At 36.6% G+C, this 16,027-nt stretch overlaps 1 protein-coding gene and 1 pseudogene across 3 annotated transcripts in view; one reads left to right on the forward strand and one right to left on the reverse strand.

Annotated features, from left to right (window-relative positions):
• The window catches only part of LOC116463446 (intraflagellar transport protein 80 homolog), a 148,981-nt gene that overhangs the window by 63,569 nt on the left and 69,385 nt on the right, over positions 1 to 16,027 (forward strand). The window lies entirely within an intron of this gene.
• On the reverse strand, positions 1,504 to 3,986 carry LOC116463441 (large ribosomal subunit protein eL33-like; annotated as a pseudogene).

Here is a 16,027-nt window from a genome sequence, read left to right on the forward strand (position 1 = left end):
TCAAGAAATTTTTGCCCAGACTAGCGTCCTGGAGATTTTTCCCGATGCTTTCTTTTAGTAGTTTCATAGTTTGGGTCTTTGATTTAAGACTTTAATCCATTTTGACTTGATTTTTGCATATGGTGAGAGATAGGAGTCTAGTTTCATTCTTCTGCATATAGATATCCCGTCTTCCCAGCACCATTTGTTGAAGAGACTGGACAAAGACTAAATCAGTGATCTTAAATATGCTCAAAGAGCCAAAGGAAAACAGATCACAGTCTGAATAAATAGAAAATACCAGTAAAAGGATAGAAATTAGACAAAAGGAATGTAATAGAAATTCTGGAGTTGGAAAAAAGCAAAGGATAAAAGAAGGGTACATACCCCCAGAAATGCAAAATATGTTGTCTCTGTAGCAATGAGTTTTATGCAAATAAAAATTACAATGTTATGCCATTCCCATTCATCAGATAATGGGAAAATGGGGCTCTTTGTAGAACATTGATGGGAACATTAACTGGTACAGCTTTTCTCAAAGATAATTTGGTAAAATCTGTCAAGAGCTTTGAAACTTTTGACATAGCTATTACTTCAAGGAAGTATAAAAATGCATTGCATAATAATTTGTTCGTTTATTTTCATATTTATCAATTCTTTTACAAATATTTATTGAGAGTCTGCTAGATGCCAGGTACTTCCCTAGTTGTTAAAGAAAATCAATAAATAAATTCTGTGTTGTTGACAGTTTTTATTTCATCAGATGAGAGACTGTAAACAAGCAAAAGTAACATATTTTAAATGGTAATGAGTGCTATAAAAATTAAGCTGGGCAAAGGAGATGGCATTATTTTAAATGAGCTGATCAGGAAATATAAAAACAAATATAGAAACTAAATGTACATTACTGGATGGTAAGTAAAATAAATAAGGTACAAATAAATTACCTTTGGGATAAAAATTAAAAGTCATAGTACTATAATGTTTTCTGTATTACATAATAAGTTTTATTTTTACCTTTGATTTTTAAGAAATGCTTGATTCCAGTTGTAAGGGCACCAATGTTCAAATTAACATAGTTATTATAAATAAATTTTATAATATATTAATAAATTATACTGTATTAAACAATAGCATCCAAGGGGAAAGATCTAAATATACAAAGTACTTGGCCTCATTTTTAATTAACTGACATTGTTGCTTTTATTTATCAGCAGGTGGTGCTATTGCTTGTGTAAGAGATAACTTTTTTTGTGATTCTCATTTTCTCTGTCTTTGAATATTCGTTTAGGCATTATAATAAAAAGGCATCTCCCTGTTCATCTTTTCAACTAAAATAATTGCAATGACTTACCATCTGCAGTAACTGGTCCTAAACATCAGTTAATGTGCCCTAAATGAATGTAAGAAACTTTACATCTATTTTTTTTCCACTTAAACTTATTTTGTGAATGTACAATTTTATGAATTGAATTTATTGAACTTGGCCAAAGTTTATGCTTTTTTTCCCCCTAAGAACACAAATCCACTTTTATTTACTTTTCATTAGCTTAAATCCTTGAGGGGTACAGCATCACACAGATTCTGTGTCCAGTGGCCTTAGCAGGAAGATTGCTTTGGATTTTGGCACAAACCACGGTACTGTTTCCATGGGCCCAAATTATCTTTCCATGGATTACTCTAGTTTATTTGGTTTGCCACCAGGAGTCACTATGTTGTTCTTTGTTTTATATACATAAGCACATCTCTTGCCCAAATAGAAGTCAGTTTCATCTCATGCATAAACGCCTTCAACTTTAAGAAGAGCTGCATACTCCCTTTGGTTCTGGAGACCCCACTTAGAGCAAGCAAACATGGTCTTGTACCATAGCCTTCCAGCATATTTCCCTTTTAGACATGCTGTTCCCAGCAGGCCTCCACAGGTTCCAAGATGGCAGAAAGAGCCAAAGATTATCCTTTTGAGGATCCTTTCAATGTAATATATTTATACAGGAATAGTAAAGAGAAGGGTGAGGTTGGCATTGAGGAGATACTTTTAAAAGTCCTTATAGTCAAGTCATGTTTTTTAGTTTAAATATTTATTTCCCTGTTGGGAAATAACCTGCATGCCTAAGCAATTTGACAGAATACAGAAGGAAAAAAATAGTCTCTTCCCTCGAGGAATGTATCATTTTTTGATATATCAACACTTTATAAAACATTCTGAATTGTTATTCTCTATATTGTGCTGTTTAGTATGATTGCTTATTTTGTTTTAATGAAAGAGTAGTATTAGCATATTTGTAAAGCCTGGAGTCAAGACTCCAGAGGTGAGTTTACAAAGTCAAAGGCCTCTTCTGGGTCTTTACATTTCTCATCTACAAAATAAATTGTCTAAGCTAAATGATTAACTCTCTCTTTTCAACTCCACGATTCTATGATACCTTTTCCATGGGCATCGGACATCTTGCTTGCTTCCTCTTATAACTATTAGTGTGTTGATTGTTTCTTTGTTTTTTAATATAAAGTTATTATATAGGAAGAGGCAACACTGCAGTGGTATGCCAGAAGTGAGAAAAACACAAGCAGTGTTGAGAAGTGTGGCTGATCTTATGACTTCAAACTTACTCTATGTTTTCCTTTAGTTGATGCAAGTAGAATAAACCATTAAGTAAAAAGGAGAATTGATTATAAGGATACAGGGATATCTTCCAGAAGCCAGGGAAAGGATATAGCCAGACCTCAGGAAACAGGAACTGGAGTGCTAGGAGAACACAGAAAGTACCTGTTCTCTTTGTGTCTTTTGTCTCTGCTTCCGTCTGTATATCCAGGTCCTTTTTTTCTTTTCCAGTGGATTGACCTTTTTTACCCACCTCAGTTTATGTGCTGGAAAGTAACCAGTGTTAACAACTCTCAAGTGTACATTTTTTTTTATTTGAGAGAGTAGTAAGGCTGAGACAAGAATCTTAATCCCAATTTTAAACACTCCCTCAGGGAAGGGATCACTGGCTCAGCTTAGGTTTGGTACACATGCCCCGTCTAATGAGTTGTGTCTAGGCAGGTTGGGGTAGGTGCACCTATTTTGGCTATTTTTTTCTTTTTAAAAGCAACTTCTTCAATAACTTAAAATGTTTTCTTTTGGATATCTTTAATAATCCAGTACCACATGCCAAGTTCCTACCACCACTTGGTGACAACATGGTCACATGGTCAAATTATTATTTAGGTTTTTTTTTTTAATCATTGTTAATAAGTCCTTGAAAGCCAAAACCACAAATCACAAACTACGTTTAAAAAATGGTAAGACTTTGGGAGGCCAAGGCAGGCAGATTTCTTGAGCCCAGGAGTTCAAGACCAGCCTGGGCAACATGGTGAGACCTGTCTCTACAAAAAGTACCAGAAAAGAATCAGCCAGGTGTGGTGGCAAGCACCTGTAGTTGTAGCTGCTCAAGAGGCTGAAGTGAGAGGATTGCCTGGGCTCAGGCTGCAGTAAGCCATGATTGCGCCACTGCACTCCAGCATGGGTGACAGAGTGAAAACCTGTCTCAAAAAAAAAAAAAGTAGTAAAAATATCATTTTATGTGTTTATGCTCATATCTAAATATGAATATTTAGAAAAAAGGAATATGCTTTTACAATCCCCAAATTAACTGCTATATTCTTCCTAATGCAATTTCATGACTGGCTGAATAATGGGCCTCCAAAGATACCCATATGCTAATCCCCAGAACCTGTGAATGTGTTACCTAATATGGCAAAAGGAACTTTGCAGATGTAATTAAGGGTAGGGACCTTTAGATGGTAAAATTATCCTGGATTATCCAGTCATCCAATATAATCACATGAGTTCTTAAAAGCAGAGAACTTTTCCTAGCTGGGGGTTAGTGGATGAAGGACAGATTCAAAGTAAGAGCGCTGCACCTGCTGTTGCTGGCTTTAAAGGTGAAGGAAGTGGACCACAAGTCGAGGAATGCAGGTGGCCTCTGGAAACTATGAATCGCCAGCAAGGAAATGGGCACCTCAGTCATACAGCTGCAAGAAACAATTCTGCCAACAATCTGAATGATCAAGGAAATGGTCCTTCTCCCACAGCCTCCAGAAAGGAATGCAGCCTTGTTAGCACCTTGATTTTAGCTCAGTGAAACTCATGCTGGGTTTATGACTTAGAGAACTGCAAGATAATCAAATTATGTTTTTCTAAGCCTCTAAATTTGTGGTAATTTGTTAAAGCAGTAATAGAACACTGCAGATATACCTGCAAAGATATAAACTCTATCTTTTTTGCATTTTAGGGCTAGTGTTAGCAATGAGTCATGTAGGTAGATAACTTGGGGAGGATTTCACCTTCTTCTTACTGATAAAAAATTATCTCACTAGCTTTATTGCTTTGATTTAAGAAATTATTTCTTATAAAAATATAATAGTATCATGGGAGTAACACATTAAACTTGTTTTTATCACGTCCTTTTCTAAGTAACTTGGCTAGCTGAGAGCAGACTTTAGAGCATGTGAAGAGACGCATAGAATATTTTTGCCCAGGAGATGGCCCTTTATGAAGAGATTTTGGCTAGTTGTAGAACACCCTCAAGGTACTGGATATTTGGGGAAATGCCAGTGATATTTGCCCAGAGCTAAAAACCAAATTGGTCAGCCTCACACTTTTTCAAGACTGCCCTCCCTTCAGACAAAAATACGTTGCTAAATCTTTCAAAAGCTAACAGCAATTGATATGTTCATGTTCAGTGATATAGTGCTACTTAACAAGCACCTCAAAATAACATTAGTGTTTTAGTTGGATATCATATTGTTAATACAGAACACTTTTGTGTCCTGTAAACTTCTTTTATAATTACTTTTTTCCATTTTCTTCTATGTTTTGCTTACCCACTTTTTGTTTTTAGAAATTATTTGTATCAAATGAAGTAAAAAATAATCTTTGTTTACTTTTTCATATTCTGTAGCCTAAGAAAACTGTGTTAGCTGCAATTTGCTGTATAGAATTAGGGAAAAATAGAAAACCTTACCACTATTTTGGAGACAAAAATTGTGGTAAGTGGTTTAATTAGATATACAGGATAAACTTATATTTTGGAGAAATTTGTGGCAAAAAATTAGTATAACAAAAATAATGAAAACAAAAAGCTAGAAAAAATAATACCCATAATCATAACAAAATATTTTCATTTTTCTGTCTACCTTCCAAGTTTTTGTCTTTGGGCATTTTTTACATTTTGGTATTGACATAATATACTTATTTTAGCTCAATATTATGTTGTAGTCTCAAAATACTCTTAAACAATGAAAGCAAGGGCTGACTATAATTTCTATAAAAATAACTTGGGGGGAAGATAATGGCAGAGGCAGCATGTTGTTGTTTTTATTTATTTATTTATTTATTATTATTATTTTTAATTTTATTATTATACTTTAGTTTTAGGGTACATGTGCACAATGTGCAGGTTTGTTACATATGTATCCATGTGCCGTGTAGGTTTGCTGCACCCATTAACTCGTCATTTAGCATTAGGTATATCTCCTAATGCTGTCCCTCCCCCATCCCCCCACCCCACAACAGTCCCCAGAGTGTGATGTTCCCCTTCCTGTGTCCATGAGTTCTCATTGTTCAATTCCCACCTATGAGTGAGAACATGCGGTGTTTGGTTTTTTGTCCTTGCGATAGTTTACTGAGAATGATGTTTTCCAGTTTCATCCATGTCCCTACAAAGGACATGAACTCATCATTTTTTTATGGCTGCATAGTATTCCATGGTGTATATGTGCCACATTTTCTTAATCCAGTCTATCGTTGTTGGACATTTGGGTTGGTTCCAAGTCTTTGCTATTGTGAATAGTGCCACAATAAACATACGTGTGCATGTGTCTTTATAGCAGCATGATTTATAGTCCTTTAGGTATATACCCAGTAATGGGATGGCTGGGTCAAATGGTATTTCTAGTTCCAGATCCCTGAGGAATCGCCACACTGACTTCCACAATGGTTGAACTAGTTTACAGTCCCACCAACAGTGTAAAAGTGTTCCTATTTCTCCACATCCTCTCCAGCACCTGTTGTTTCCTAACTTTTTAATGATGGCCATTCTAACTGGTGTGAGATGGTATCTCATTGTGGTTTTGATTTGCATTTCTCTGATGGCCAGTGATGATGAGCATTTTTTCATGTGTTTTTTGGCTGCATAAATGTCTTCTTTTGAGAAGTGTCTGTTCATGTCCTTTGCCCACTTTTTGATGGGGTTGTTTGTTTTTTTCTTGTAAATTTGTTTGAGTTCATTGTAGACTCTGGATATTAGCCCTTTGTCAGATGAGTAGGTTGCAAAAATTTTCTCCCATTCTGTAGGTTGCCTGTTCACTCTGATGGTAGTTTCTTTTGCTGTGCAGAAGCTCTTTAGTTTAATGAGATCCCATTTGTCAATTTTGGCTTTTGTTGCCATTGCTTTTGGTGTTTTAGACCTGAAGTCCTTGCCCATGCCTATGTCCTGAATGGTATTGCCTAGGTTTTCTTCTAGGGTTTTTATGGTTTTAGGTCTAACATATAAGTCTTTAATCCATCTTGAATTAATTTTTGTATAAGGTGTAAGGAAGGGATCCAGTTTCGGCTTTCTACATATGGCTAGCCAGTTTTCCCAGCATCATTTATTAAATAGGGAATCCTTTCCCCATTGCTTGTTTTTGTCAGGTTTGTCAAAGATCAGATAGTTGTAGATATGTGGCATTGTTTCTGAGGGCTCTGTTCTGTTCCATTGATCTATGTCTCTGTTGTGGTACCAGTACCATGCTGTTTTGGTTACTGTAGCCTTGTAGTATAGTTTGAAGTCAGGTAGCGTGATGCCTCCAGCTTTGTTCTTTTGGGTTAGGATTGACTTGGCGATGTGGGCTCTTTTTTGGTTCCATATGAACTTTAAAGTAGTTTTTTCCAATTCTGTGAAGAAAGTCGTTGGTAGCTTGATGGGGATGGCATTGAATCTATAAATTACCTTGGGCAGTATGGCCAGTTTCACGATATTGATTCTTCCAACCCATGAGCATGGAATGTTCTTCCATTTGTTTGTATCCTCTTTTATTTCATTGAGCAGTGGTTTGTAGTTCTCCTTGAAGAGGTCCTTCACATCCCTTGTAAGTTGGATTCCTAGGTATTTGATTCTCTTTGAAGCAATTGTGAATGGGAGTTCACTCATGATTTGGCTCTCTCTTTGTCTGTGATTGGTGTACAAGAGTGTTTGTGATTTTTGTACATTGATTTTGTATCCTGAGACTTTGCTGAAGTTGCTGATCAGCTTAAGGAGATTTTGGGCTGAGACAATGGGGTTTTCTAGATATACAATCATGTCATCTGCAAACAGGGAGAATTTGACTACCTCTTTTCCTAATTGAATACCCTTTATTTCCTTCTCCTGCCTGATTGCCTTGGCCAGAACTTCCAACACTATGTTGAATAGGAGTGGTGAGAGAGGGCATCCCTGTCTTGTGCCAGTTTTCAAAGGGAATGCTTCCAGTTTTTGCCCATTCAGTATGATACTGGCTGTGGGTTTGTCACAGATAGCTCTTATTATTTTGAGATACATCCCATCAATACCTAATTTATTGAGAGTTTTTAGCGTGAAGGTTGTTGAATTTTGTCAAAGGCCTTTTCTGCATCTATTGAGATAATCATGTGGTTTTTGTCTTTGGTTCTGTTTATATGCTGGATTACATTTATTGATTTGTGTATGTTGAACCAGCCTTGCATCCCAGGGATGAAGCCCACTTGATCATGGTGTATAAGCTTTTTGATGTGCTGCTGGATTCGGTTTGCCAGTATTTTATTGAGGATTTTTGCATCAATGTTCATCAAGGATATTGGTCTAAAATTCTCTTTTTTGGTTATGTCTCTGCCAGGCTTTGGTATCAGGACGATGCTGGCCTCATAAAATGTGTTAGGGAGGATTCCCTCGTTTTCTATTGATTGGAATAGTTTCAGAAGGAATGGTACCAGTTCCTCCTTGTACCTCTGGTAGAATTCGGCTGTGAATCGATCAGGTCCCGGACTCTTTTTGGTTGGTAAGCTATTGATTATTGCCACAATTTCAGAGCCTGTTATTGGTCTATTCAGAGATTCAACTTCTTCCTGGTTTAGTCTTGGGAGGGTGTATGTGTCGAGGAATTTATCCATTTCTTCTAGATTTTCTAGTTTATTTGCATAGAGGTGTTTGTAGTATTCTCTGATGGTAGATTGTATTTCTGTGGGATCAGTGGTGATATCCCCTTTTTCATTTTTTATTGCATCTATTTGATTCTTCTCTCTTTTCTTCTTTATTAGTCTTGCTAGTGGTCTATCAATTTTGTTGATCTTTTCAAAAAACCAGCTCCTGGATTCATTAATTTTTTGAAGGGTTTTTTGTGTCTCTGTTTCCTTCAGTTCTGCTCTGATTTTAGTTATTTCTAGCCTTCTGCTAGCTTTTGAATGTGTTTGCTCTTGCTTTTGTAGTTCTTTTAATTGTGATGTTAGGGTGTCAATTTTGGATCTTTCCTGCTTTCTCTTGTGGGCATTTAGTGCTATAAATTTCCCTCTACACACTGCTTTGAATGTGTCCCAGAGATTCTGGTATGTTGTGTCTTTGTTCTCATTGGTTTCAAAGAACATCTTTATTTCTGCCTTCATTTCATTATGTACCCAGTAGTCATTCAGGAGCAGGTTGTTCAGTTTCCATGTAGTTGAGCGGTTTTGAGTGGGTTTCTTAATCCTGAGTTCTAGTTTGATTGCACTGTGGTCTGAGAGACAGTTTGTAGACAAGCAAATGCTGAGTGATTTTTTCACCACCAGGCCTGCCCTAAAAGAGCTCCTGAAGGAAGCACTAAACATGGAAAGGAACAACCGGTACCAGCTACTGCAAAAACATGCCAAATTGTAAAGACCACTGAGGCTAGGAAGAAACTGCATCAACTAATGAGCAAAATAACCAACTAACATCATAATGACAGGATCAAATTCACACATAACAATATTAACTTTAAATGTAAATGGGCTAAATGCTCCTATTAAAAGACACAGACTGGCAAACTGGATAAGGAATCAGGACCCATCAGTGTGCTGTATTCAGGAAACCCATCTCACATGCAGAGACACACATAGACTCAAAATAAAGGGATGGAGGAAGATCTATCAAGCAAATGGAAAACAAAGGCAGGGGTTGCAATCCTAGTCTCTGATAAAATAGACTTTAAACCAACAAAGATCAAAAGAGACAAAGAAGGCCATTACATAATGGTAAAGGGATCAATTCAACAAGAAGAGCTAACTATCCTAAATATATATACACCCAACACAGGAGCACCCGGGTTCATAAAGCAAGTCCTGAGTGACCTACAAAGGGACTTAAACTCCCACACAATAATAATGGGAGATTTTAACACCCCACTGTCAACATGAGACAGATGAACGAGACAGAAAGTTAACAAGGATATTCAGGAATTGAACTCAGCTCTATACAAAGTGGACCTAATAGACATCTACAGAACTCTCCACCCCAAATCAACAGAATATACATTTTTTTCAGCACCACACCACACCTATTCCAAAATTGACCACATAGTTGGAAGTAAAGCTCTCCTCAACAGATGTAAAAGAACAGAAATTATAACAAACTGTTGTTTTTAATAGAGATATTACTTACATACAGTATCTTATGTGCACAGTTCAATTTTTTACATATGTAAATATCCAAGAAACCACCACCCATATTAATAAAGAGCATTATCAATATTCCAGAAACATAGCATCCTGAAGATGCTAGGTAAGCTGGAGTTCAAAGACACTGTTTTGAGTTACCTTTCGTTGAGATTTCTCCTGCGTGATGTACACTGCGCATAATAGTAAACTTGCTTGTTTTTGTCTTTTCAATCTATCTTTTGTTACAGAGGTTTATCCCAGCAATAAACTTACAAGGGTTGAGGAGAAATTATATTTCTTCTCCAATATTGTCTAGGGAGCAGAATGTAGGGGAAAAAAGAGAAAGAAAGAAAGAGGCAGCATTTAGAAAGGAGAGCAAGAGCCAGAAGAGGTTGGTATTATACAGTCTGAGAGATTTTTCAAAGATCAGTGGTCAGCAAGGTCCAGAGAATGTTCTTATCCCAGGGCCATGTTCTTCTCTATGTCACCATGCCCTTTTCCAGATACACACATGGGTTCTCACTCATCTCCTTCAGGTCCCTTTTTTTTTTTTGAGACAGGGTCTCACTTTGTTGCCCAGGCTGGAGTGCAGTGGTGCAGTGATGGCTCACTGTAGCCTCAGCCTGTCAGGCTCAAGCAATCCTCCCACCTCAGCCTCCTGAGTAGCTGGGAATACAGGCACATACCACCATGCCCAGCTAATTTTTAATTTTTTGTAGTGACAGGGTATCACTGTGTTGCCCAGGCTGGTCTCAAACTCCTAGATGCAAGTGGTCCTCCTCCCTTGTGGATTACAGCTTAGGATCCTCCTCCCTCGTGGATGCCTGTGCTAGGATTAGAGGCATGAGCCACTGCACCTAGCCTGGGGGCAAATTTTTCTGTGCAGTTGGTGCCAGGCAGATGGGGGAAAGGGTGTCACTGATATGGAAGTCCAGTTCTCTTACTGTCTGCTCAGAGTTTTTTCATTTATCCATGCCCAGGAACTATCTCATCTTCATATTTGAGTTCTAGGATATTGCTGGTGGTAATCTTGGTGCTGTATAATTGTTTTTGGTTTTCTGGGGTGAGGGGTGTGGTTGAAGCCACCTTATTTCTATGCTGCCATTTTAGAACCTGAAGTCTCAAGAGTTAAAAAGTTTTGATAGAAAGTGATAGAGAATTTAGGCAGAGAAGATCCAAAGTACATATAATAGGAGTCTGCAAAGATAAGCCCAAAGCAATGAATAAAGAAATACTAAAAGCTACCATTCAATAAATATTTCCTCAAAATAAGGAATTTGACATTGATATTGAAAAGGCATACAGATAATTAGGAAAATTGACCCAGATGGCTAACACCTAATATATGCTAAGAAAACTATAAGAATTTAGAGAAAAGGGAAAAAAAATACTTTGGCCATCAAAAGACCAAGTCACTTATAAAGAAGAAAATCAGAACATCATCAGACTTTGATAGCAACACTTTATGTCAGAAGACTATAGGTTAATATAGGATACTCAAAGAAAAAATAGGCAAGCCAAAGATTTTACATAGAACTTTTCTTACCTTTTTTTTTTTTTTTTTTTTTTGGGACAGAGTCTTTGCTCTGTCACCCAGGCTGGAGTGCAGTGGCACGATCTCGGCTCACTGCAACCTCAGCCTCCTGAGTTCAAGCAATTCTCTGCCTCAGCTCCCCAGTAGCTGGGATTACAGGCCGCCACCACACCCAGCTATTTTTTTTTTTATAGTTTTAGTAGATGGGGTTTCACCATATTGGCCAGGCTGGCCTTGAACTCCTGACCTCGTGATCCACCCACCTCAGCCTCCCACAGTGCTGGGATTAGAGGCGTGAACCACCACGCCCGGCCCATACTTACCTTTAAATATAAAGGTCATAAGCAAACTATTATAAACATGTAAGAACTCATGGAATGTTTTCATAAATGTTTTGAGGAATTGACTAGAGAATTAGCTTCAGTTAAACAATATGACTAGGGACATAGTAAAATCAGGACTGATTGTGAGCATTTTATATTCATCTGTAGAACTAAGATAAAATGGTGGATGTGAAAGATACAGCATAGTATGTATATTGGCTATAGACACCAACATTGCAAAAATAGGAAGAGAATGAAAAATAATATATGAAAAGTAGAATAAATTTGCTGACTGGCTTGTAGATATTAATTGGTAATAAAAGGGTTATTACTTAAAATCAGATATGGAGAAAAGGAGAGGGGGGAAAAAGGCTGTCTTTTAATTTTCATATTGCTTATAGTGGAGAACAAATAGAAAATTGCCCTAAAAAATGTGTGGCATGGGGATAAGGTATTTTTATAAAAGTAATTAGCATAAATGTAATCATTAGGTTAAAAATGGAAACTTTCCTGAATACTAAAATATATCCCAAAAAAAGAGAGCAAATAAAATAGATCATCTACAAAAAGACTGTTTGAAAGGCACAGATACACAGACATACATATTACATAAAATGATAGAGCTGAGGTGAAACATATTGATCGTACCGTCAATAGCTATATAGGAAAGTATATCTTCATATATTACAATAGATGATCTCTGGGACACATTGCTATGGATACACACACACACACACACACATACACACATGTTGAAGAAAGATGTAAGGATAAAACAAAAATAAAAAATTGTTATCTATAGAGAGAGGGAGGAAATGGGGGAGAGAAAAGGAATAGAAGTTAGACTTATTTGACTATACTTTGTATATTTTTTCTTGTAAATTCAACTTTGGAATCATTTAAATATTTTACATAATTATATAAAAATTAACTTTTTAGAAAGCAATTCCTAAACCTCAAAAGCAAATGAAACAAATGGATCTAATTGTGGATTCACTTATTTGCATAACTTCTCATAGAATAACTGTTTTCAGTGATTTAAATTATTTGATTGTCTGCTCCTGGTGCTCACAGTAGAAACCCAGTAGAAAGTAACCCCTCCACTTTGGAAAATGTTTGGCAGCTACTCAAAACATTAAACATGGAGTTGCCGTAGATCCAGCAATTCCATACCTGGGTATATACCCAAGAGAAATGAAAACATATGTCCACATAAATGCTCATAGCAACATTATTCATAAAAGCCAAAAAGCTGAAAAAATTGAAGTGTCCATCCATTGCTTAGTGTATAAACCAACTATGTTCTATCCATACAATAGAATATTATTTGGCAGTAAAAAAGAATAAAGTACTGATACATGCTACAACATGGATGAACCCTGAAAACAAACATGCTAAGTGAAAGAAGCCAGACACAAAAGGCCACATAATGTAGTGTTTTATTTATATGAAATAATCAAAATAGAAAATAAAAGTAGATTAATGCTCCCCATCTGCTGGTTGATGCTGAGGGATGCAGGGAATTGGAGTGACTTCTGATGGATATGGGGTTTTCTTTTATGGTGATGAAAATGTTCTGAAATTAGATAGTGGTGATTGTTGCACAACTTTGAATATACTAAAAACTACTGAATTCTATACTTTAAAAGGATGAATTTTATAATATGTGATATCTGAATAAAGTTGTTGCTTAAAAGAAAATTGGCCTAAGGGAAAATAGAATGCAAAAAGAAGTTTTAAAGTCTTTTATAATCATTTGTTTGTGGTGTTAATAGTGTTATTCTGAGTATCTATATTGGTGTCTTAAGAATTGGGATTTTTAGGGCCAGGCGTGGCAGCTCATGCCTGTAATCCCAGCACTTTGGGAGGCCGAGGCGGGTGGATCACCTGAGGTCAGGAGTTTGAGACCAGCCTGGCCAACATGGCAAAACCCCGTCTCTACTAAAAATACAAAAATTAGCCGGGTGTGGTGATGGGTGCCTGTAGTCCCAGCTACTCGGGAGACTGAGGCAGGAGAACCTGGGAGGCAAAGGTTGCAGTGAGCCAAGATTCTGCCACCGCACTCAAGCCTGGGTGACAGAGCAAGACTCCGTCTCAAAAAAAAAAAAAAAAAAAAAGAAAAGAAAAAAAGAATTGGGATTTTTCTGCCGAACCGAGTTTGACATCAGCCTGCAAAACATAGTGAAACTCTATCTCAAAAAAAAAAAAAAAAAAAGATGATTTTTTTTTTTGGCTAATTAAAGGAGATCCTGGGGTAAGACTGGTGAGGGTAAGTAGAAATCCGATAGTTCGTGGATTTGAATGGAAAGTATTAGAGTTTGTTTTTTATGTTGAAAAAATTACCTATTTCTTTCCACTAAAAGGACCTAGAAAAGCAATGATCAACTCAGTAATAGTATCCAAGCACTTGTGGGCATTCTTTAAATAATATTTTCCACATTTTTATAAAATGAACCAGAGCTCACTGAGAATTCGCCGTGTAAGTCAGGAAATCTAAAATATGAATATGGACATTTTATCATACTAGAAAACAAGGAAAATGTCTTAAAAAAAAAAGCTATGAGAGTCTGTCAAGGAGACTAAAAAAAAAAAAACAAAACAAAAAACCCAACTTGAAAGAGATCTCACAGGCTAAAAGTGAGCCAATTTGAGCTGGGCACAGTGGCCCACGCCTGTAATCTCAGCACTTTGGGATGCCGAGGCGGGCAGATCACAAGGTCAGGAGTTCAAGACCAGCCTGGCTAATATGGTGAAACCCCGTCTCTACTAAAAATACAAAAATCAGCTGGGCATCCTGGCAGGCACCTGTAGTCCCAGCTACTCTGGAGGCTGAGGCAGGAGAATTGCTTGAACCTGGGAGGCGGAGGTTGCAGTGAGCTGAGATCGTGCCACTGCACTCCAGCCTGGGCAACAGAGCAAGACTGTGTCTCAAAAAAAAAAAGTGAGCCAATTTGAGCATCATATTTATTGAAACACATCAAATGTGTTTATACCAACTGGTATAACAAACCCCTATTTACCCATTACTCAACTTCCAACAATTATCAACTAATAACATCTCATCTGTACCACCACCCACTTAAGCAAATCCCTAGCATCCTATCATTCTGTCACTAAATATTTTAGTATATATCACTGAAAGCACAAAGTCTGTTAACCTAACCTCAATACCATTATTAAATCTGAAAACAATTAACAGTAATTTTTAAATATCGTCAAGTATCTAGTCACTATTCAAATTTATATTTTTGAAAAGTGATATGATCATGTACCACATAATAACATTTTGGTCAGTGACAGACTGCATATATGACAGTGGTCCCATAAGATTATAATGGAGTTGAAAAATTCCTATTGCCTAGTGATGTCATAGCCATCCTAGTATCATAGTACAGCATATTACTTATGTGTTTGTGTTGATGCTGGTGTAAACATACCACTGCGCTGTCAGCCATATAAAAGTACAGTATGTACAATTATGTACAGTACATAATACTTGATAGTGATAATAGATGACTGCGTTACTGGTTTATATATTTCTTATACTATTCTTTTTATTGTTATTTTAGTGAGTACTCCAATTTTAAAAAGAAGTTAACTATAATACAGCCTCACATAGGTCCTTCAGGAAGTATTGCAGAAGAAGACATTGTTATCATAAGAGATGACAGCTTCATGTATGCTGTTGCCCCTGAAGACCTTCCAGTGGGACAAGATGTAGAGATGGAAGACAGTGATATTGATGATTCTGACCCTGCATAGGCCTAGGCTAATGTGTGTGTTTATATCTTAGTTTTTAAGAAGAAAGTTTAAAAAGTAAAAAACAAAACAAAAAATTTTAAAGATAGAAAAAAACATAAAGAATAAGGATATAAAGAAAATATATTTGTACAGCTGTCACAACGTGTTTTATTTTAAGCTTAGTGTTACTACAAGAGTCAAAAAGTTTAAAAAATTAAGAGGTTTATAAAGGAAAAAAGTTATAGTAAGCTGAAGTTAATTTGTTATTGAAGAAAGAAAAATATTTTTTAATAACTTTAGTAGCCTAAGTATACAGTGTTTATAAAATTGATAGTAGTATGCAGTAGTGTTTCAGGCCTTCACATTAACCCACCGTTCACTTCCTGACTCACCCAGAACAACTTCCAAGCCTGCAAGCTCCATTCATGTAAGTGTCATATACAGTTATACCATTTTTTATGTTTTAATGATGTATTTTATTATACCTTTTTTGTGTTTAGGTATGTTTAGGTACACTACTATCGTTGTGTGACTGTTTCCTTTAGTATTCAGTACAGTAAGGTGCTTGATAGGTTTGTGGCCTAGGAGCAATAGGCTATACCATATAGTCTAGATGCTATATTATCTATATTTGTATAAGTACACACTATGATGTTCACATGATGAAATCACCTAATAGCCCATTTCTCAGAATGCATCCCCTTCATTAAGCAACACATGATGGCAACTAACTGGAAATAATCAAGAATTTATCCTGCCTTTGATATATATACCCCAGGGTAACCAAATAGGTGATGAGAAGATACT

The sequence above is a fragment of the Hylobates moloch genome, unplaced genomic scaffold (assembly GCF_009828535.3).
Source record: "Hylobates moloch isolate HMO894 unplaced genomic scaffold, HMol_V3 SCAFFOLD_36, whole genome shotgun sequence".
Lineage (NCBI taxonomy): Eukaryota > Metazoa > Chordata > Mammalia > Primates > Hylobatidae > Hylobates > Hylobates moloch.